The sequence below is a fragment of the Rhinolophus sinicus genome, linkage group LG03 (genome assembly GCF_036562045.2).
Source record: "Rhinolophus sinicus isolate RSC01 linkage group LG03, ASM3656204v1, whole genome shotgun sequence".
NCBI lineage: Eukaryota > Metazoa > Chordata > Mammalia > Chiroptera > Rhinolophidae > Rhinolophus > Rhinolophus sinicus.
Window position 1 is genome coordinate 141323000 of NC_133753.1, and position 23104 is coordinate 141346103.

The 23104-nt window shown below is 34.6% G+C and overlaps 1 long non-coding RNA gene across 1 annotated transcript in view; it reads right to left on the reverse strand.

The window, feature by feature from the left end:
- Positions 1-901: 901 nt before the first annotated feature.
- The window catches only part of LOC141570412 (uncharacterized), a 64165-nt gene continuing 41962 nt past the window's right edge, over positions 902-23104 (reverse strand). The window contains exon 3 of the long non-coding RNA XR_012494417.1: positions 902-1154. This is a non-coding gene — a long non-coding RNA (uncharacterized LOC141570412). The remainder of the gene's footprint in view (positions 1155-23104) is intronic.

Below are 23104 nucleotides of genomic sequence, written 5' to 3' on the forward strand. Positions count from 1 at the left end.
TGAGCTTGGGCTGCAATAACAGAATACCATAGGCTGGGTGGCTCGAACAAGATAAATTTATTTTCCCAGATTTTTGGAGGCTAGAAATCTGAGATCAGGATTCCAGCATGGTCGGGTTCTGGTGAGAACTCTTTCTTACTTGCATATATTCTCCTTCTCACTGTATTTTCCCATGCTGGGGAGAGAGATTGGAAACTCTCTGGTACCTCTTCTTATGAGGGCACTGATACCATAATGAGGGCACTACCCTCATGACCTCATCTCAACCTAATTGCTTCCCAAAGATCCCATCTCCAAATACCATCAAATTAGGAGTTAAGGATCAAAACACAAATTTACTGGAAACACACAATTCAGTCTTTAGCAGACTGTTGTTTCAAAATCTGAGAACTGATTTTATCAGCTTGATTGCAAGGTTTTCATTAGAACCAATAAATTTTGATCACCAAGAGTTCACATTGTAAGCCATTTTGATATTACAACTGCAACTTTGAGTTTGATTAGCTGTATGCATTATTTTAACCATTTTTTTTCTTTTTCCCTGAGAAGTCTCCCCAGACTATTCCAATTGAGCGTTATGCATAATTGCCAATCTGACACATATTCTGACCTTTTCTCTCATTTTTAAAATAAATCTTTGTTTAGCTGGCTTTATCCTATTTACCCATCTCCTCACTCCCCACTTATTGCTCCCCTTATCCCACTCAGCCTTAGTCAATATAGTCTGAGTCTCCCTTTAGTAACTGAAAATCTTGCCTTTGATCTAAACCCCCCTTACATAACATCTCTTCTCTGGTTGCTTTTTCTCAAACTCTCTGCATTAATCTCTCGGAAGCATTTTGGATTTCTTGATCACTTCCTGTTAGGAACGGCCAGAGGAATGAGTCGCAGGAAACCAAGATTGGTCTATTAGAATTTATTTGGTGTGTTTGAGCTGCAGGAGGTCAGGCTAGAGCAGAGGGAAAAGATCAAAACCTCCCTGAGCAAAGAGGGGTATGGTGTTTTATAGGAGGGGGTAAACGAGGCTGTTCCCCCTTCAATGCTTCAGGAAGTTTTCGTTGACAAAGGGTTTCAGGGCATGACCAAGCCCTCCAGCTCCACGCCCTGGCCCCAGGTCCCTGTCAGGACCGCCAAGGTCCTCTGATCACAGGCCCCTAGGAGATAAAGCAAGAGAGCATCAAGACAAGATGGCTTTTAAGATAAGGTTTCTGCTCCTGGCCTAAATATAGCTTAATACTTCCCCTTTCCACTTTCCAGGAAACTCAGCTTTCCAGACACTTTCTTCCAAAATTCTCCTCCACTGCCTCTCATCATGCTTTCTCTAGTTTCTTCTGCTCCTACAAATCTAAATCTAGGCATTTCTTTAAGGCCTCTCCCCTTTCCTCCTTATTCCCTCTGCTTTTAGTGATACCATCCATTTCCAGAGTTTTATTTTCACCTTTATAAAGATGACAACTAACTCTTTTTCTTTGTTCTAAGTTAAAACCCTAACATCATCAGGACCCCAATGCTGGGAGAGGATAAAGCCTGGGAAAGGGGGATGTGTGAGGGACTGGACAGAGAAGAGGGAGGCACGAAGTTTTTGATTGGTGACAGACACTTAAATAATAAAGATAATTCTCTTTGACAAACTTCTTAGTTGATTCATGTTCTGACCACTTCATTTCATTGAACACTTTTAACTGTTTCTTATAGTACAAAAAAGCTCAGGCTCCTTCTACTTCTTTGTATGATAATCACACTGCTGCTGCTAACTCACTTTTCCAGGTGCCATTTGGATAGCCCCTAAAATAGTATGTATGTTGAGTTCATTTCACCATATTTGTGTTTTTTCCTAACCATCTCTATGTTTTATGTTAGTACTTTATCTCTCTCCCAGTAATCCAATCTCAAATCTCCTCACTTTCCCTACATTCTCCCATATTCACATATATTTAATGGTCATCACAACCTCTGATTCTCCTGGAATTTTTCTTGCACCCAACATATGCATTGCATTTCTATTGTCATTGTTTTGTTCCTACTTTTATTTTACTTTGCCCACATAGTCGTATACCATCCCTAAAAGATGTATCTACTTCTGATTATACCGTCTTGCCTGCTCATCCCTACCTCCAAGTTTATCTTTGTTAGCCACTCCTTTTCTCATATCTTTATCCTCTTCCATGGGTTTTCACTGCCTATCAAACAAACCCGAAGCCTTTACCTTGGATTTCAAGGCCTTCTACAAATCAGGTTGAACTTAATTTTTATGATGCACCACCAAAAAGTCTCCTTCAATCACCCTGCACTGTTACAGTTAAATCATATTTACCATTCTTGAATGAATTTAGTTAATCACACCTTGGTGATGCGACTGCCTTCATGTGGTCAAGAGGCTTCCCCACTTTTCTCACGTGTTGAAATATTCTTTCTCTCAAAGGGAAACCCAGATGTCAACCTCAGTTGACATCCTCCCCATTTCTACCTGTCAAATCTTTCAGAGTTACATGCACAACACATATTAAACTTCAATTCCTTACTGTATTCAACCTTGTGCTATAGTTATTCATACTCCCTCTTTATCTCCTCTAATGTATTAAGAATATCTTTGTGTCCAGAGTCAGATCTTATTTATATCTCCCTCTTTCCCCATCACCAAATAAAATTGCCTAACTCCATTAATATCTGTACAAATAATGTACATTAAATCTTGATGAATATCTTCTGAGTAAATATAAAATAACTAAATTACTATTAAGTAAACTTCTGAACTTTTATTACTAGGTGGTATTTTTCAGGTGATTGACTATTTAAAATAATTAAAATACTGTTAATGGTTAGAGGAAGCAGCCTTTAGATTTCTGAATATGTTTAGTTGGTTGAATGACATGATATGGGCAGCTGCATCCTTCTGTTTTCTAAAAACCTACATGTTTGCATATAAAATAAGTAACTGTAATTTTGTTTGCATGGCTGTACATATCCGCGTTAGAGAAATGAAAGTTTGAAAAGAAAACTAGGCTTTTTTAAAAAATAAGAGCCTATGTTGAAAAATTATTTGGGACAAGAGATAAGATTATTTTAAAAGAACAATTAAAATCTTTCCGTGACTTGTTAAAATAATTTAATCAGCTATATGTAAGGCAAAGTGTTGTTGTTGTTGTGTTTCTGTTTAGAGATAGGAAATAGCATTGTTACTATCGACACTAATTTCCTTAATAGAGATCACAGTCTTTATTTTCCCTCAATTCTACCGAAATCCAAGAAATTTCAAGTACTATGACAAAGAACTATGTAAAAATTTTTAGATTTAAAAAATTCATTAAAACCTTGTTAAGAAAAGCCTGTTATTTGAAGGTATTCAGGAGATACATCATCAGCAATATGTACATCATAAAAGTCTATATTTAGAAATTTTTTTTTAAAAGAGAAGAGAAGCTGGATGGTGTGATGGCAGCTGTGGGCAGCCATGCTTGGGAGATCCCATGAAAGGCCTCGGTCTGCAGCAGGTTTCAGTATGGGTGAGAGGATATTTCCATGTGTGCTTCCTTTCAGTTGATACCTTCCGGTAAGCTTCCTGTGTGCTGCTAGAGCGCACGCCTACACAGCAGTTTCATGATTTGAATTAAGGTTCATGGAGTGTGGGTTGTAAGAGTTTGAATCAATACCCAGACATCTGAGAATGTAATGAAGCCCTAATTATTGAGTTCAAAGGTTCTCCTCATTACCAAAAAAAGTTTTCACAAAGAGAAAAAAAAAAATCATGGAACTTAAATATATGACTAGATCCTTAAAGTGCAAGAGATATTTATTCTAACATTGTGGTTTTGCAGATGAGGCAACAAAGACTGAGAAAAGGTAAATAACTTGCCCAAGGTAGAATCGCAAGGTGAACATAGTTTTCCTGTCTTCTAGTCGGTCAACCTTATAGGTTGATTTCTCTAAAGAAAACTATCACTTAATATTAAGCTCTTGAATGTTGTATTTAATACAGTTAGTGAAAATTACTTTACCCTCAGATCCTTTTCAAAAGAGCAGATTGAAAGAGCAAGAAAATGTATGTCAAATTAAAATGGGGCATAATTTGGTTACATATGATTTAGTTCTTAGAACCCCCAAAAGAATATATATAATTTCCAAATGCTATAATTATAAATGATGTAATGAGATAAAATATATTTGAATCACCATAGAAATTTGTTGTGATAAGCTTCACACAAATATATAAAATGTCCTCTAAAATTTGGCAACTTGTTTTGGCTTATACGTTATTTTCCCTCCTGAGTTCACACAGGGTGAATAAAAGAGTTAGTGGAAATTATCTTTGTCATACACTTGGAAAGGCAAATCAGAAAAAGGATAGATTTAAATTATCTTTATATCTGTCTCCTATGTGTCTCTGTTTAAACATCCTCAGGCCATCTGAGATGAACCATTAAATAAATTCCAATCTTAGTACAAAAAAGGCAAAGAGATTTTAAACTTCAGTGTTACCTTAACTTGTGTATAAATATCATTGACTCAAAGAAAAGTTTAAAAGAATAGTAGAATCTATAATTGAAATTTATTTCACTAACTAAAGACAAAATTCAGATTATCTTGCTAATACTTTAGCTATCCCATCAGTGATAAAACAATTGTTAAGAAATTGGTGACTTTCTGGGTTATGACTATATCTAATCACCATAATGATTTCCTATTTGGGGTCTAAGTCTCCACTTAGAAAAATGTGTGTGTGTGTGTGTGTGTGTGTGTGTGTGTGTGTGTGTGTGTGCGTGGTATAGGCTAAGGAAAAGAAACCAGAGTTTCAACTATAAACACAAGAAATTTGTGAAAAGTTGTAATCAGATATCTTATTAGCCAAATTATCTGGTATAATTTGGGATAAGTGGTGGGTTCTGGGAACCATATGAGCAGGAATGGGCAAAAATTAGGAGGGGAAATGTCTTTATAAGACATAAAAGCATGAGGGTTGAGCCAGTCAAAAGGCGACAAAATATTACTGTGAAAGAATGGCTAATGGAAGGTGCAGAACAATATGAGAAAAGAATAATTAAAAACCTAATAAGTGTATGTCTAGAAAATAATAAAGATGAAAGTCTTTACGGTTAAGCAGTTAAGAATGCCTATTTTATAGCCTTGTTCTTGTAGAGTATTAGGGAATTAGATTTTCTTCTCAGTACCATGGTACAAATGATGGAGATTAAAAAAAACATACAAGGGCTGTTCAGAAATTTTCACAATAAAAATTTACAAGGTTTCATTCAACTAATTCATAAAACTCAGTAATCATCACATACTTTCAGCTATTATTCCCTCATCCCTGTCGCTCCACACCCACACACACCTGCTGTCATTAATTTCATTGCAGGCATCCTCAAGGGTAAATTAAATAACCAGAGCTTTTGGAAACCTTGAGATAAACTGCTCTCTAAGACATGTGAAAAGATACCTACACTGTGAAGTATTGTAAATCTTAAATATTTAACTCAAGTTGACCCCAACTTGAGCAAATTACATCTAACCAATTATATCTCAGTACTCTTGAAGAAGAAAGGAAGGAAGGAAGGAAGGAAGGAAGGAAGGAAGGAAGGAAGGAAGGAAGGAAGGAAGGAAGGAAGGAAGGAAGGAAGGGAAGGAAGAAAGAAAAAAACAAAACACATAGATATAAAAGAGACCCTTAAACCAAATGTTTTTTGCCTGGGCAGTACTTACCCCTTTGTGAGTATAGTCCTATATTGTGAGCAAGGCAAGATTTTCACCCCACCTTTGTCTCAAAGCAATATATGTGTTCATCAATAGATTTTTCTAAAGATACAGAATTCTCCACATACAGGATAATTGCAAAATTCATTGTGCTTCGGGATTACATTTGTTAAATTCAGAAGAAGAGGGGAGCTTGGCACTTGTACATTATTGGAAATTCCCCAAACACAGACAACAAAAGCTCAGTCAGTTTAATCAAATTATCAGCTTTTCCTCAGTCTGTGTTTAGTCTGTGTTTGTCTAATGTCCGGGTGCATATTTTCTACTTAAGAAAATCAATAAATCTGCTGCTTTAAAAAAAGGCACATTTGAAATGCAGTATACAGCGTATTGCACTATCTGATCCAGCAATCTGTCTGCCTCTGCCCCACAGAAGGGATGAACAAGAAATATGCCTGACGAGCTTCTGAGATGGTTTGGAAACATATATGAAGGGAGGAAAATGATGCTATTGATACGTGCACACCATTCACATCTGATATAGAAGTATGGCATGAAATGTACACCTGAAGCTTCTTTCTGCTGTTTGGAATGGTTTTAAGTATCAGGCAGAACTAAAGTGATCTTAGCAATGAAGCAGCTAAATCAGGTTTCTTAGGTAGAATTCTTGTGGTATTCTTTCATTGACATAATTATTACTTCTTTGCTTTTCTTGAGGTCTGACAGTATCTCTTCCTTTATTATTTAGTTTTGTTCTGTAAATATTTGAGTTGTCAGTCTAATGTCTGACACTTAATTTTTCCAACTGAGAGAAATGATCACTTTGCTCCACGAACAGTTCCTTATGTCCAAGTAGTTCTCAGGTTCTGTGTTGTCTATTTATGTGCAGCAGTACTTTATACCTAATCAAGCACAGACAAGTGGTTTGCATAAATTATCTTCAGTATTAATATTTTTGATAAATAAGTAGTTTATATTTATTCTGCAAAGATCACCTCAATAATTGTAAAGATCACCTCACTAATAAACCAATGACCAGGCTTTTCTTACACCCAGGCAGAAAATTTCAGAATTTTGATGATAAAAATTTGATTCATTCATTCCCATGGATTAATTCTTACTGTATTTAGAACAGTGCATGTTTTTCCCCAGAGGAGTGGATCTATAGTAAATAAAATTTGAAAGGATATATGAGAGCTTTTTGCCCTAAAGATTTGGTCACCATTAATCCTTAGAAATGAGCTTTTCATGATACAAGTCTTTAATCTCATAACTAGCATTGATGCCTCTAAATAAGTTAGTTTGAGCAATGACAGTACACTGAGTTTAATTGCTAACGAAATGTTATTTACTCCTCCTTCTGTGTATGTGTGGTTTTTTTTTGTTTGTTTTTGCAGTGAAAAGATATGAGGAAATTGTGAAATTGCCAATAAATTTGTAAAATATTAATATTGCCCAAGTGATTCACAACACTTTCATTGATGTGTGTGTTTATAACCGTAGGGGACAGGAGGGAGCAAGTACTGGGGAAGGAAGTGAAAGGCCACTTACTATAGCATCCTGAATTAGTTCTCAGTAAAGAGAAATTTTGATTAGCTAATTCCCTTCCCCCCCACAATATTTGATAGTAAATGTTTGCTTTATTATAAAAATGCAAAAGTCACCATCGTTAAATTACTTTCTTGTTTATTTCTAATGATTCTGGGGGAATATTTTCATTTTTGGTACACAGCTCTCTGTAGATCGGATTTGCTGTTTTCCCCACTGTTGTTTATATGAAGAATTTCTAGTGGGGTGAAAAAAGGTGTTGCTTGTGCGAGAATCCGTTTAGTGGAGCAGGCTAATGGCTGACCAGTCATTAACTAAAACACAGCTGGGAAGAGGCTATAATCCCCCAATTTCCTTCACAAATGCAGTAAATAAATATTCAAATGAAGCAGTGCACACATTTGCATATGTGTTAAACAAAAGCCCAGCTGAAGATTTGGTTTAAAAGCTCTGCTAATGTTTCCCCCTCTTCTACCTACAATTCCTCTACCTGAAGTGTTTGTATTTCACAAATGTCCCCATACTTCTCCCGAAATAGGAGTCTCTTTTACTTCAAGAATTATCTTAGAAATCTCTTTTGCTGACCCCCATCAGCCCCTTCATTGAACCCCATCTTTAACAGGAATAAAAGCCAGCTATCAAATTAAGTCTATTTCCTCCTTTTTAGATGTCTTAAAAATTTGAGTTTCTTTAATGTGTAATATGGCATTGGCATTCTTTGTGTTCTGCTGGTTTTTGAACAGAACTGGTTTTTGAACCTTAGAACAGGAAATACTTAGGAAATAAAACTCTGAGGCTTGACCATGGTACAACTAATGTGTTAACCCCATGGCTTAGGAAGCAGATTCAGATCAACTTCCTAAACTCTTTAGTGTGTCCTCTGAGATTTCAAGAAAGTGATGTAACATAGTATGCTGTTCAATTAATTATTCTTCAGAAGGGGCCTCAATATCGTTACAAATTCCCCGTTAAGCCTCTTCTTTCCCTCTCTGCTCTTATTCCATGATTGTAATTTCTAGATTCAGATTCTAGGGCACACTTGACCTTAGGCTCTTCTGGGTTGCTTATCCTGAAGCGATGTGAGTTCCTCCCAAGATGAAGAAATATAATTAGAAGAAAAAGAGATCATTCAGTGAGAGCCTAAGGTAGGACACAAGGGGTTACTTTCTAAGGGAAAAAATAGATTGCAAAAAAAAAGAAAAAAAATTAAGTGACTCTGGAAAAAAGGGAAAAAAAAAAAACAGAGTTCTGCAGTTAAAGAAAGAAACATATGAAAAATTAGCAAGGTAAATTGACTTTCATTTATTTTCAACACTGCTTGTAACTTCAGCTGTTTTGCCCCACCCCTCTCCCCCAGTGGAGAAGGAAAAATAATAAGACAGTAGCCAAAGATCCAGGAGGTTCGTAGGTTAAAGTGAATTTGTGCAGATTTTTTTAGTTGTAGGAAGTGGACTGTAATTATTATACATATATAAGCAGACATATACAATGATATATATATATATAATATATTATATATATAATATATCATCTAAATATACACATGTATATTTGTATACTGTATATAAATATGCATACATTAAGAAAATGTTATTGACTTTCCTCAAAGTGAGGTGTGTAGATTTGAAATCTATGAATCTTATAAGGAAATAGGTATAGAAATGCTAAATCAGAATTTGGGCCTTTAATATTATAATTTTTAAATAAGTAATAGAGGTATTATTTTTGCCAATGTGTGCTTAAATGCATGTGATGAATCCTTATTAGTGCCTTGTTACTTACTTGCTATACAATATCCTGATGTATTTTAATTCTGTTATATTTACCAGCAAGTGTAGCTTAAACAAGAAAGCTTACCAGAGCTGAGATAAGAAAAGACTTCCATTTCATTCAATCACGTTTACAAAGCATACTTGTAGGGAAAAAGTCACTATCATATAAATGATAATGCTTTGTATTTTTAACAAAACCATGTCAGTATATTTTGTATTATCCTTTTTTTATAAGTAATATTTTTTCTTTTCTTTTTTTTTTTCCTGAAGAAAATAAAAGCTTTAATACTAGGAGGCTAGTTCAAACATGCCCTAGCTGATTTTGTCAAAGTACAAAAGGTACTTTTAAGAATCAAGTTGTGTGAATTGTGCTGTAAGTCTACAAGCATTATTTTTTTTTTTTTGAAGAGGTTTTAAGGCTTTCAAAATGCATATAAAACATGGCAAAATAACAATAGGGATCACTCTCGTTTCTATCTAAATCTAATTTTTTTCCTTTTTTTTTTTTTCTTATTTCATTAACAGATTGTTAAAATATATTTCTTTCTGTTCAAGCCACATCGGATAAGACCCTGGGTTACTTTTATCACACAAAGGCTTTACAAGATGAAGCGCCCAGAGGAACACCTGTTGAATTTAAACACAGCCTCTTTCAGTTATTTGCCTAGTAGTCCATTTGACTTTTCATAAAGTGTGCCCCCCCCATTTTGTTTTATTATCCTCAAAGCTTCTGAAAGTTTATCTAAAAGATTGTAGTAAAATCCAATAGCACTGTTCATAGCTCCTCCGTAAATTAGTTAATATCAGGAATGCTCCCTTAGAAAAAATCATATTATCGTTTCCCATTTGTATAGGAGGTAAACTACATTTTTAAAATAACTTTCAAAAGAACTATTTCTTTTGATTTTCACACATTACTTTGTGTTGCTATTATTGTTGTATTTGTTGCTTTAAGCACAAAAAGTTATTTTATAATTACTTTTTTTCCTGTTTCTTCTTTTCATTATTGTAAAGGCTCCAAGTCATATGAAATTGTGGTGTCCTGTGTTGGGTTACAGCTTCCTAATCAGCTGTATGTCAAAGATTCTGGAATTCTTGCAAGTAATCATAAGCTATGAAGCGACAAAACCTAGCAGAGACAGAGTGAGCATTTTAGTCATCGTGGCAGGGAGATTTTTATCAGCCATTCTGTCTGAGCAAATGCCGTGTGTCCAGCAGTCCAGTCTGAGGTCACGGCTGCCCCAGAATTTGAGCGGTTGGGGATATTTTGGGATGCTTTCATTAGAAGGTACATAGTACAGTTAAGAAACAGGCTTGAGGCGCCAGCATATGATTATGGCAAGACGGGCTGACCACTGGGAAATTGCTGAGCTAACAGGCTGGGGAGTTAGGCTGACCTCCCCTGGGGCCAAGTCCACAGAGAGCCACCACCCAACACACCTTCTGAGGGGTAATCTGAAGTACTCAGTGTTCCAAATACTCATCTGAGCAACAGATGTTTTTGTAAGACAAAAGTATTGTACAATTTCAAAGGCTCTGTTTATGAATCTTCTTGCCTTTCTATTTTTAAAAGGTGCTTGTGTCCAAAAAAATGTTTCTTATATTTACCTTAGAATGATCCAGCATCCTTGCTGCCTGTTCCACGGCTGGTAGTGGTGGTGGTTGGTGGATGTGTGTGTTGGGGGTGGGGTGGGGTGTTGCAGAAGAACTCTAACCACAATGCAAGAATCACACACTTAACAGGCAGCAAGTTACCCAGAGCTTGTTCAGAGAACCATTATATAATGTAGATATTTTTTAGACTGCTTCTATTTAATGACAGTTAATGCTTCTGGATAAAATCTTTCCAATTTCACTTTGTAGTTAACGAAATATATATTTTTTTTCTTCCTTGTGTTGTTTGCTTCTTATAGCACCCAAACTTGATGGTTTATTTTTCTCTTGATTTTCAAGCAGCCTATTTATACAAAGCATGGAAAAGAGTTAAAATGAGAGAGAATTCAGGGAAGGTGTCACTTGATAACCATGACAACTCAGAAGGCAATAAAAAGAAATTTGGAATCTAATATTTGTTTTATGAGTAACAAAATCTGGCAATTGAAGCAACAGTCCTCTGTTACCTGGCATAGTCACAGCATGGTTGAAAGAGAATAAATCTGAAGAAAATGGAAAAAAATGTTAATTTGATAAGTTGGAAAGAAAAAATACATAATAAAAATCCACTAATGTCACTTTTTATCATCTCACATCTCACAAAGTCTTTCTACTTGAAAACACAATAATAACCACTGATGCCCCCATGCCCAGCCATTCTCCATCTTCACTTCCTCTCCCATTTCTAATACACATGAAATAATCCTTCATGAGTTTTTGTTTGGGCAATAGTGTGTATATTTTCTTAAAATAACAGGAAAAAAATGAAATAAAATGTTAAGCAAGATAAATTAATTATGGTAGACTCTAAAACAAATTGTGTTAAGAGCATTGACTCTTATGGTGTCAGGAGTTAATACTATTTAAGTAAATCGCTTGAGCTTTTATGAATCAAAGTTCATATTGCAAGTTTGGATGCTATAAGAAACAAAAGGTGTATTATATATCAACCAGGACAGACTAAGCTCAGATCAAAAGTGATTATGATTGTCAAGTTTCTACTAAAAAGATACAAATCAACAATAATGAAAATTAGTTTCTACAGAAAAAGTAAATCTGTAAATACATCAGATCCTGCTTACCACTTTATAGTTTATCTTTATTTGTAGGCATATGTGTGTGACTGTGTGCACGTGCGCGTGTGTGTGTGTGTGTGTGTGTCCGTGTGCATACTTTTCCTGGCCACACATTTGGCTCTTCTCTAATTTATTTCCTCCCTTATTGTTTCTTTCCCTTTCCTTTTAAAAATATATCTTAAGGTCTTCTTCAGCAATTCCAGGCCATCTGTCCTCACCGTACTAAATAAGCATTCATGGACACATGGCTGCCTCCTCCAGACTGACAAAGGCTCTTTAGTATAGCTAACAGAAATGACCTAGCAGCAGTGGTAAAGAGGCCTAAAAATATTTAAAGTACAAAAAAAAAAAAAAAATCAAGACCCACCAACTTTCTCTTTACTTGACTCCCCCTTTTCTCTTAAGTTTATTTTGTGTTTTACCATTGGAATCTGCCCTAACAGAATGCATTTGCATAATTGCCTGCCAATTTATACATAAGCTTATTTTTAAAGGTAAAGAATCCTTATAGCAGAAAAAAGAAATTAGTAAAAAACAACCTTTAACTTCATTTTAAGCCAGGGTTACATATATTATTGTGTAGTATTGCAAAGATTTAAAAGACAGAAAGGCATAAGAAGCATTCCAGTATAAGAAACGCTCCTAAAATTTCCACTTCTATAGAAGATATGAGAGGGTTGGTAGATATATATTTTTAGCAGTTTAATAAGGATTCACCCCATGAGTAAAGATGCTTTCAAATAACTTACATACATTGTAAGACTTTAAGGACACACTATTTTTTTTTAAGTAATCAATGTACTAACATTTTACATAAAAGATTGACTCTTACTCCTTTTCCAGTTGACCAATTTTGATTTTTGGCATGCGCTATAGAAAATTAACTTGCTTTATTCCCAGTGAATACTACTTTCTTATATAAGTTTGTTAGTTTATTAAAGCATTTTATCTAATGAAAAATATTTTAATTGGATGTAAATTATCACTTTATTTTTTCACAACAGATGCTGTGTGAATTACATGAACTTATATGAATTTCTGAGCTACTCATAAGTATTCAGAAAACTGCTAAAACCTGTGAACTGAATAGAAGATAAGATAGTCCTACCCTCTTTATGGGCTAAACGTTGCTTATTTAAAAATCATGGGACATTTTTTTTTCTGAAACTTTAAGAAATTATGTGTAAGTAAGTGTTTCTTCATACTTATACCTACACTAAGTATAATCTAAAGTGATGTCTTCTAGAACTTAAGCTACAAAATGACTGACTACTGCTTGTCATATACTTTGTGTTAAAAGAAAAAACTTCCCCCAACATTGCTGTTATCTATAGAGAATCATAAATCTTTACTTAGTGTGCTTTGGGCTCAACTTCGGTTATTACTAGCTCATTTACTGGGGAAAAAAATCTGTTTCTAAAAATTCTATGATAGAACATTTTGGCATGTTATATTTTTATAACATCTAGAAATAACTAATATTTTAAATGGTCCTTATAATGGCATAAACAGAGCCGTCGTTTGATTAATACAGCAAAATAGAAGTCAGACACCCAAGAAATTATCATCTCATCTATTTGAAATACAAAGATTTCCAGTTTTACAAACCCTCTTTTTAAAATGTATATTATGGTGCATATGCTATCAAAACTGGTCTTTTGAGGGCATGTGTGTGTTTGTGTGTGTGTGTGTGTGTGTGTGTGTGTATGCGTGTGTAGGGGGAAGAGGCGATGAAGTGGGGAAGAAGGAACTGAATTTAGCTGGTGATAAATTTCATTAAGCAGTAGGTGTTCATCAGTGTGTGTCTGCTAGTGTTCAGTGTTTTTTATAGAATGTTTTCCCCTTTCAAAAAAAACAAAAAAAACCTAGTGGGTGTTCAGTGGGTTCTTTTGTTGTTCAATCTGTTAATTAGAATTTTGCAACAAATCTTAAATGAGGAACAAAGTATGGTAGAAAGTTCTTAACATTAAAATTTAGAAAATGTGAATGTCAAAATCAAAGTCAGAATTCTAAACATGGGTGGAAAAATACCAAAAGATTTTATACATTTAAAAAGAAAAAGCACAGCACCCTCTGAGAACATAAAGCTAGAATTAGAGACAATTCTGGAATCTGATTTGGGAAGCAAGCAGGATCAAAGCAGCAGGACTCTGCATAGATAGTAGATAAAATGCCCATGTATTTACTGTTTCATTTCTGCTGACAGGAAGAAAGCAAATTATAGTTCTAACTCAGAGTTTTCCAGATCCTGGATAAATGGGCAGAGATCAAGGAACTGCTTCATCTCTAATATACCAAACCATTAAAAAGAGACGAAGAAAAAAAGTTGGGAAGAGAAACCAGGGAGTAGAAACATCTGGCTCTGAGGGTCAGTCCAGCCCTTCCTAAATATGACTTGAGATGCAAGTTACAAGTGTTTGTTGACTGTTTTGGGGCCCATTCATGAAGATTTCTTCAGTAATTTTTTCGGTTTACTTTGTCAAATTCTTGATGAATAACAAAGGATGAAGAATTTGAACCATACGTCTTCTGTACATTTTTAGTTAATTTTTCATAGGAGGAAAATAATTGGCCAACTACTGGTAGACAATCCATTTGAAAAGAATCCCTAAATTAATGAAGCAGAAATTGCACTCTCTGGGAAGCAATATGGCATAACAGATTAATACAGACATTAAAATCAAAAGACCTAAATTATAAATTTTTAATCCATTTCTTACTAGGTATATGGTGCCTGTCAAATTACCCACCTCCCAGAGTATCAGCCTCCTCCTCTGTAATCAGGAGATAATAATTGCTTCATCATGGACTGATTATGAATACCAAAATGGTAATATGTGTAAAGTACCTAAAAGAAGTTTGGGCCCATAGTGGTTGCTCAGAAAATGTGAATTCCCTCAACCTGGACTATCTAATGGCATATGATCCGTTTAATCACTAGAAAAATGATTGCTCAGGAATTCTCTGGAACAATCAGAACTTCTTTTGGATATTTTTAGTGTTGAAGTCAACAGTCTTCTTAATAAAGCCTATGATCAATGCAAAGTAGATTTTCATATTTAAAAGAAGAACGTGGGTAACTCTGGTAGGGGAGTTTTCTTTAAAAAATCCCCTATTGAGAGCCATAACTACCATTTCTACTAATGAAGGTATCGAAATTATTATTTCATTAACAAATTCCCCTTAATTTATGTATATATAATTCCAATCCATGGATTCATAGAGAGGACAACATGAGTATAGAATGTGATCCATGAAAATAATACTTAGAGTTGTAATATTGTCACAGATTAATAAATTTTATAAATATACAGATTTGGGTAGAAAATGGGGATTTTTATCATTTTACAAAATTATTGCTGGACTTCCTTCCCAATATTTGACAAATAAAAAATGAATTTAAATTATTTTAAATTGATATATTTGTTATTCATTTTAATAAATAAATCATCTAAATAAAGCAATTTTAAAATGAATACATATGTTTAATTTGGAGAGATATTAGCTAATTTATAGAAAATTATTTTAATCCTGTGGAATAATGCATGTCTGTTACCTTTCAAATTTCTCATAGAGACTCTCTATATTAATACATATAATGTAGGTGAAACTGACAACTGGTAAATCTTGTGCAAAACCACTACTTTAGAGAAGAAATGATATTCTGCAAATGAGAAAAATGACCTTTTTGAAAAAATTACACCATATCATAATGTTTCATAAAATTTAAAAATTTGCTTTCTGTATCTTGAGAAAAAGAATTTGCTTCTGGTCAATAATATATAGAATATACTTTGTGTCCATTTTGATTTTTCTGAAAGTCATCATGACCTTCTTCCACGTAAGTCTATAAGTATGGACTTTTATTGTAGTAATTTTGGAGAAAGAGTATGAACAAACATAATGATGTTATTTATCCTAATTAAAAATTTGATAAATGTCCATTTTAAGCTGACTACACTGTCTTTATTTTACTTTAAACACATGAACATGTACGTGCACGTGTGTGCACACACACACTCCATATTTTTTGTGCATTTAACTATGCTCACAGACACAACACTCAAGCTGTCGTTCTGGGCTGATCACAGAAATAAACAGAGAAACGTAGTAGGTCTGCCTCAAAGTTAAATGTGTTCTATTTTACCTATATCACAAAGGATCCAAACATTTTTTGGAGTCTAGAAATGCCTAGTGGAACAGATATCACTCAGCAAAGATTCCATAAGGCCAAGATCAAACTTTGCTTTCCACTTACAGCAGAAATCATTTAAATTACTGTGGAAACAGAAGCCCAAATACTTTGCCAGAATCTGTTATGTAAAGTAGTAATAATCACTTTCTCTTGTTGTCAGACAGGAGAATACAGCCTATGTAAAGGAGAAAGTGGCTGTAAGGGAAAAAGAGTGTGAAGGATATGAAAGGAAAAGACCAATAAAAAGGAAAATGAAAGAGGTCTGGCTGACAATGAATATTATTTCATAAAACTCTGGTTTGATTTACAAGAAAACAAGTTAAAGAAATTATTTCTGGCTAGTTCAGGCAGTAAAACAATTCATCTGGATTGGGCTAAGAGTGCATTTGAGTTTCTGCCTGAAGAACACAGTTTGACCATAAATTCACGGTCCTGCACTTTATCTCTAGACAAGACAGAAACAGTCGATCTTATTCTGATGCAGATTTGAAGTGTTATCTTCATTATAGCCTCTGATTCTGTGAAAGGATAAAGAATGGTGTTCTTTTTTTCCCCAGTGTATGTATGTATATATGTATGCATGTATGTATAGATGTATGTATGTATTTATTTTTATTGAACCTTAAAATACACAATGTTATATGTCAAATATATTTTAATATGGAATTGCATTCTTTAAATGTCTATAAGTCACACTGTGAGTATAATCAGGATAGGCTAGGTTATACTGAGATAACAGCTCCAAAATTGCAGTAGATCAGCACAATGACAGTGTATTTCTTGCTCATATTACGTGTTCATGACAGGACAACTAGGGACTCTGTTCCACATCTTCTCATGCCAGAATGACAATGTTGCTATCATCTGGAAAGTGTTGAGTGTCTTGGCAGTAGAAAGGAAAAACAGCAAATTGAACTTTTCTTTAGAAGGTTTCATCCTGAAGTGACACCTGTCACCTCTCCTCACATTTATTAACCAAAGCAAGTTATGAGGACATAAAATGTGTTTCATGTCATGAGGACAAGGAAAAGCAATTTGACTGTGTGCCCAAAAGAAGAGATATCAGTGGCTAATCACAAGAGATAAATCAACCAATAGGAAGTCCGAATGATCAATTTTGTCTGTTTCATTGTTTATAATCCCTTTTATTGTAATGATTATGTGGAAACCTACACTGATTAATGTGGTCAAAATCAGTGAACAGTTTTTGTTCACAGTTTCACTTCAGACAAAGATACAAAACAAAAAAAGTCCCCTACTTACAGATGCATTCCCCTAAAATGTTTTTCCCCACAAAACAACAACCACTAGAAAATTGTTGGACTTGTAAAAGCAGAACTATTACAATAATGGCCTAGAGACTCAGGATAGTTTAATGCTAAGGACCCCACCTTCTCGGTTTATTTTGTATGTTTTCTTTCTGTCTGTCTATCGTGAAAGTCAGGGCTCCTGCTTTATCCAAAAATGTCCTTAGATTGACATTACTATTATGGCCCCAGTTGTTACTGCTGTGCTGTTGCCAAGGTGGCCAAAATATAGACCCAGATTCAAAGTAGTAACTGGGTGTGTAAGAGGGTGGTCACTTCCACTCTCATGAATATAGCTGCTGTGAATGTGACAAATACCATTATCATCATGGGTCTTATTACCTCAAACCACAAGCTGCTATCTGAACAGTTTTAACTGTCAGATTCTTGAATGTGTCACATTTTTCTTTGGATCTTTAGGTTATTGTAACAGCTGTTTGTAAACATTGTAAAGCCCACATTAGGTTCAGAAAGGGAAGGAATATTTTGACCCAAATGTCTGCCCTCTGAACCATCATAAGGAATGCAGTATGTCTGCTGACACTCAAAGCAATAGATTTAAATAGCAACCAGGATCAACTTCCAGCTGAATAAGTCAATAGGCATTTTCAGTTTCTGACTCTATCTGGGTCAGTTTTCTTTCATCATCTAGCCTGAGAACATCCAAGGGTATTCAGAGCTTAAATTAAAAAAAGGTAGCAAATAGGTATTTCCAACAAGATGTTGTCTGGGTAATAGTTTCACTAAGAGTGGAGTATATCCTCAACAATAGTTAAAAGTTAGCAGTGCTTGTTAAATAGCAATTGTTTCCTTTAGAACCAGGAACACGAGCAGCTTTCAAATTTCATGCTCTGATCTCTTTCATTCTGAAACGACCCCATGTTATTTTATATAGTGGTAATGAGTTAGATATTTCTAGTGCTTGCCTGGGTAAGAAGTCATGAGAGATGTTGTGATAAATAAATAGTAAGAGCACATTACTCTGATAATAGCAACTTTCATTGAAGGATGTGAATGTGTCGTGCAAAAGAGTGATACAGAATCCTTAGAAAGGCTTTTATTAGTAGAAATGTGAAACAACAATTTTTAAATGCAATGGTGAGACAGAGTGTAGAAAGAGTCTCTGACATTGTGTTTCTAGTCTCGATTGTAATTTTGGACAACTAGGCTCTCAACCCTAGCAGTTGAGAAGCTAAGAAAAATTCCCATACAAAAATGCACTTATAACATATTCAACATTATGAGAAATCTTGTTCTTGAGATATCTAGATTTGTAGACACCACACATCTGCCAACAAATTGTATTAGACAGTCACCTTTGGAAATACCCAAATGGTATATATCCAGTTGAAATTTTACTTAGGATTAAAAATAAGAGTCTCACAATAATAGTCTTATCTTTTAGTTTACTTTTCACAGAATGATTAGATATATTGTACCCATGATCCTCAAAAGTTGAAGTTTTCCATAAGCTTACTTAAATTCAGTAAACTATTTACTGTCATCTATCATCTATCTATCTATCTATCTATCTATCTATCTATCTATCTATCTATCTACCTACCTACCTACCTACCTAAAGGGCTATAACCATAGAGATAGAACTCATATATTTGTTTCTAAAATAAGTATTTTCTTAAAGAAAATTAACCTTCTTATTAAAAAAAATATTTGGTCCATAAATTAAGATTAAATGCATAACTACCAAGACAAGGTGACTTTGGTACATGCTGGGTGACAGGACAAAATCAGACAGAGATTTAAGTTTACTGTAGATAACCGAGAATTGACTAAATGTGGAAAGTGTGATTTCTTCTTAAAGGTGCAGTCAAATCCTTTTTATATTTTCTTTACATGTAATGTTTGGAAAATTAAGGTTTGTTCTAGTCTTCACACACACACACATACACAAGGAGAATCTTAAAATGAAACTGGTCATGTAGTGTTCCTCTCTTATAGTGTGATGATGTTTGTGAGGTTTCTCGTTTCATTCACATGTTGCCTTGAAATAAAGATGAAACCTTCATTTGGGCATGCATCCTGAATTTCTTTGCGAAATCAAAATTGAAAATGGAAGCTGAAAATAGTGCCTAAGATTTCTTATGTCTGTTTTGTCATGAAAATTATTCTTTGTCAAGGCTGGCCTTATATATATAGGAGGAAACAGCATATTTTTTGCTCTATTACGCACCTTCTGCAGTATATTTTTCTAGATTTTATTCCCATTGGAAAGCCTCCAGGAGCCCACAGTTTTGTGTCCCTGAGGATTTAGGATTTTTAGAAAGTACCCAATGTAAAGATTTGCCTCATTCTCATCTATTGTTACAAGTTTTCTAGACTACAGTTCTGAGTACTGTGGACTGTAATGTAATAAGGATATCAGTATAGCAAGCATCCTATATAATATGCAAGCAAATATTCATCTTGTCAAGGGATTTTATTCAGAGAATTTTCTATAAATGGAAATAATGCTATAAATAGTTGTTATATTTCTAAGTTTACAGGAAACAAATAAAAACAAATCTTGAACTTGTGTTTTACATTTAGTACCCCTTCTCCTCTTCTGGCTACCCCTTCCCCTGGTGTGAAACGTCAACCTCCTAGAACAGTTGCTCTCAGCTTTGTTAATAGGAAACAATTTGAAAGTACTAATTCCTACTAGTTCATTGAAAGTGAGAATGATTGTTAATCCCTTAAACTCCCAAAGGCTGAGAGTTGTTAGAATAGTTGCTACCCAAATAAATCATGTATTTGTAGAACCTTAATTCAATATAATAAGCTGAATTTAAAAATGCTCAGATAATGTGTAAGGATTTATTTTTTTATCCAACACATGGGCAGATCATACCAGTCTAGAATTTTGCCTCTGCATCATTTTACTCATGATTTGGGCACCTTTTTCATTTTAAACTTTTTGCACCATAGAATCTCTAAAAAGTCCTGTTCATCTTCACTGTAGTTCCCATTTCAGCGGCGGCAAGGCACTGGTGTGTGGGGAAAGTGTGGCAGAAAATAAGATATTGTGTACGTTGATTTGGGGTAAATCAGAAACTCTGGGTATTTGCATTCAACTAGGGACTTTTTGGGGATAGTGTCTTAACTGGAACTTTGAGGCTTTAGGCACTGTGGGAGGCTGTGAGAAAATATTGCAGCCCCTCAAATTACACTGAATCTCACACACAGCCTTTATTTGTAACTCAAATGTTCCTTTTGCTAAAATAGATAAAGTTTAAAAATCATAAGCCGGGCTTTCTAGCCATGGTCCTAGCGCTCACTCACCATGTGTTCTTGGGAAAACACAGGGTGTTTTGGGTCTCAGTTCTCTCATGAATCTAATAAGATTGTGATTCTAACTGTGCCTTAAAAGGATGCTGATGGAGATACAACAGACTACTATTAGATGTTAACATGCTGAAACAAAGTTAGGAGCATTATGCCAACGTAACCTATATTAATTATGAAATACTATAAGATGAAACAAAACACAGCCTTAAAATATTTTCTCTAGCTTTATATTAAAACTAATTTCTTGCAAGAATCAAGTTCAAGATTTATGAAAGTCGAAATGTCACACTTTCTTGAAACTGAAATTAACATGCAGTTTTAATTTCATAAAGTAATTGTTGGGATACCTTTATACAACCAATTGCTCTTTGCCTTTAAGAATTCCAGGGAACTCAATATATTTTTCAGAACCACTTAACACCTCAGACAAAGTAGTCTTTTCCTTCCTTTTCAGGTCTGTTTTTTTTTTTTCCTTTTATATTTAGGGTACTAATCTTATTCTAGGTAAGGGTTCAAAGATAAACTAAAATTAAACTAAAATTAAAAATAGGGTTTTAATTTTATATAATAGAAAACACTTATTAAACTACATGGTTTTACTTTAGAAACCAAGAAACAGCCTTTGGTAACTTCAAGATGTAATTGAGGAAATATTACAAAGGCTTGGATCTTCTATAAATAGACTGAAATAGAGACAACAAAGAGTGAAGCTTTATATATTATTGTCATTGAGGCCCATTTATACCCACAGTCTGTGAAGTATTAGGAGATACAAGCCATGCAATATGTTCGCTGGAAATTTCTATTTCACCCAAAAAGATAGTGTAGTGCAAAATCAAACACTGTACAATTAATTTCCATAGATTGCAATTGCACAGGCTTGGGTTTATTGCATGTGTAATATTATATGCCTAATTGATCGCTCCATTTGATAAAAAGCTGAATGAATTACAACCATTAATAATAATATTCCAAAATATTTCAAAATGTGTCTTATTATTTCTAAAAATGTAAAACATCATTCCTTCTACCAATGAGAAACAGAATTTAAATATATTCTTATAACACATGTTCATTATACATTATATATATTAACATATACGTATATAAATCCATGTAAGCATACACATATATAATGAACAATAACAAATCTCAATATTATTATATCACAAAGTCAATTTTTTCCTGGATTTATGTTAATATTGTACTTTAAAAGTATTCTTATTCTCCTTATCTATGAAGGGTTCTGGTAAAACTCTTTAAAACATCCAGATACTTAAGACACCTGACTTACTAGACAGTAAAGTAACTTGGGTGTCAAAGTCAGATATTTGGGAATTTAAGAGACCTGAAGCCACTTTTGAATCAGTGCGCTGTTCACAGCTTCAGCAGAAAGCAAATTGGACAAGCTGAGCTCCATCGTGTCCAGTACTAAATAACTTGGCTCAGAAAGTCAGAAGGAAATCCACTAAATTCCAAAATGAGAATAATTATGGTGAAAGGGTAAGTCAGAAGTCTGGGTGTCACCTTGACTCCTGACTTTCCCTCACCCCACTTTTAATCAACACTAGTTCTACCTGTGAAACATCTCTTACTTTCATGAGTTTCCTTTAGCTCACCCTTACCAGTCACCATTATTTCTCTCCTCAGTCACTGAAAGTTTTCTAAATGGTTTTTTATAGTCTAGCTCCCCTGGAATTGGGTTTCCATATTGTAATGAATATAGTCTTCCAAAAACTCAAATAATATTACATCTTTCCCCTGCTGAAAGAGATCATCTGTACCACTTTCCTTAGCCCTAAGGACAAATGGATTGATTTGTTTTGTTTGTTCATATTTGACCTTGTCTTTCATGTGGTTGGTATTCCTCAATTTTCTCAAGATTCTTGGATACGTAGTCACACTTATAAACGATGGACTGAATTGAATGGTAAAGGTAGCTGGCATATATTCTGTTTACTCTTGTTCAGGACTGTTTTCCCACAAGGCCTCTCATCTGAGTGAGAAGGCTGACTGAAGGTTCTGTGTAAGTCGGGGAAGTCAGAGGAATGTTTTGCCAGTTAGTCTCTTTGAAATACCCCTGGGAAAAAAGCAGGTTACAGAAGGAAACTCCTACAGGCCTAGCATATTCCACTATTAAAAGGAACTGCTTTCCTGCCTGTCATCTTAAACCTATTTTTTTTCTATGTCTGTGTGGCAGACTAGAGTTTCTTGAGGTCTGCTTGACTTCTCTGTTAGGCCCTAGCATCTTCAGAAGATAACTTTCTTAGGAACATCATCTATGTATGTACCCATTTGATTTTGAGAATGGCCCTTGGGCTTTGGCCACAGAACAAAATCCTTTGCTGCCAAACCTTAGCTCTATTTACACCCATATATGGGGAAGGATTCAACTTTCTCAGCTGTTTGGAAAGTAGATACCTGAATAATGACCCAGAATTGCCTCTTAACCTATCTCTGCCCTCTCTATTTGTTGTTTCACCTTCAAGGTCTCTGGTGATTTTTGTTAAATTTCATCATTTCCCTACCAATCATATTTCTTTTGTGTGCTGTATCTTCCAAGAAATTCTATAAAACTGA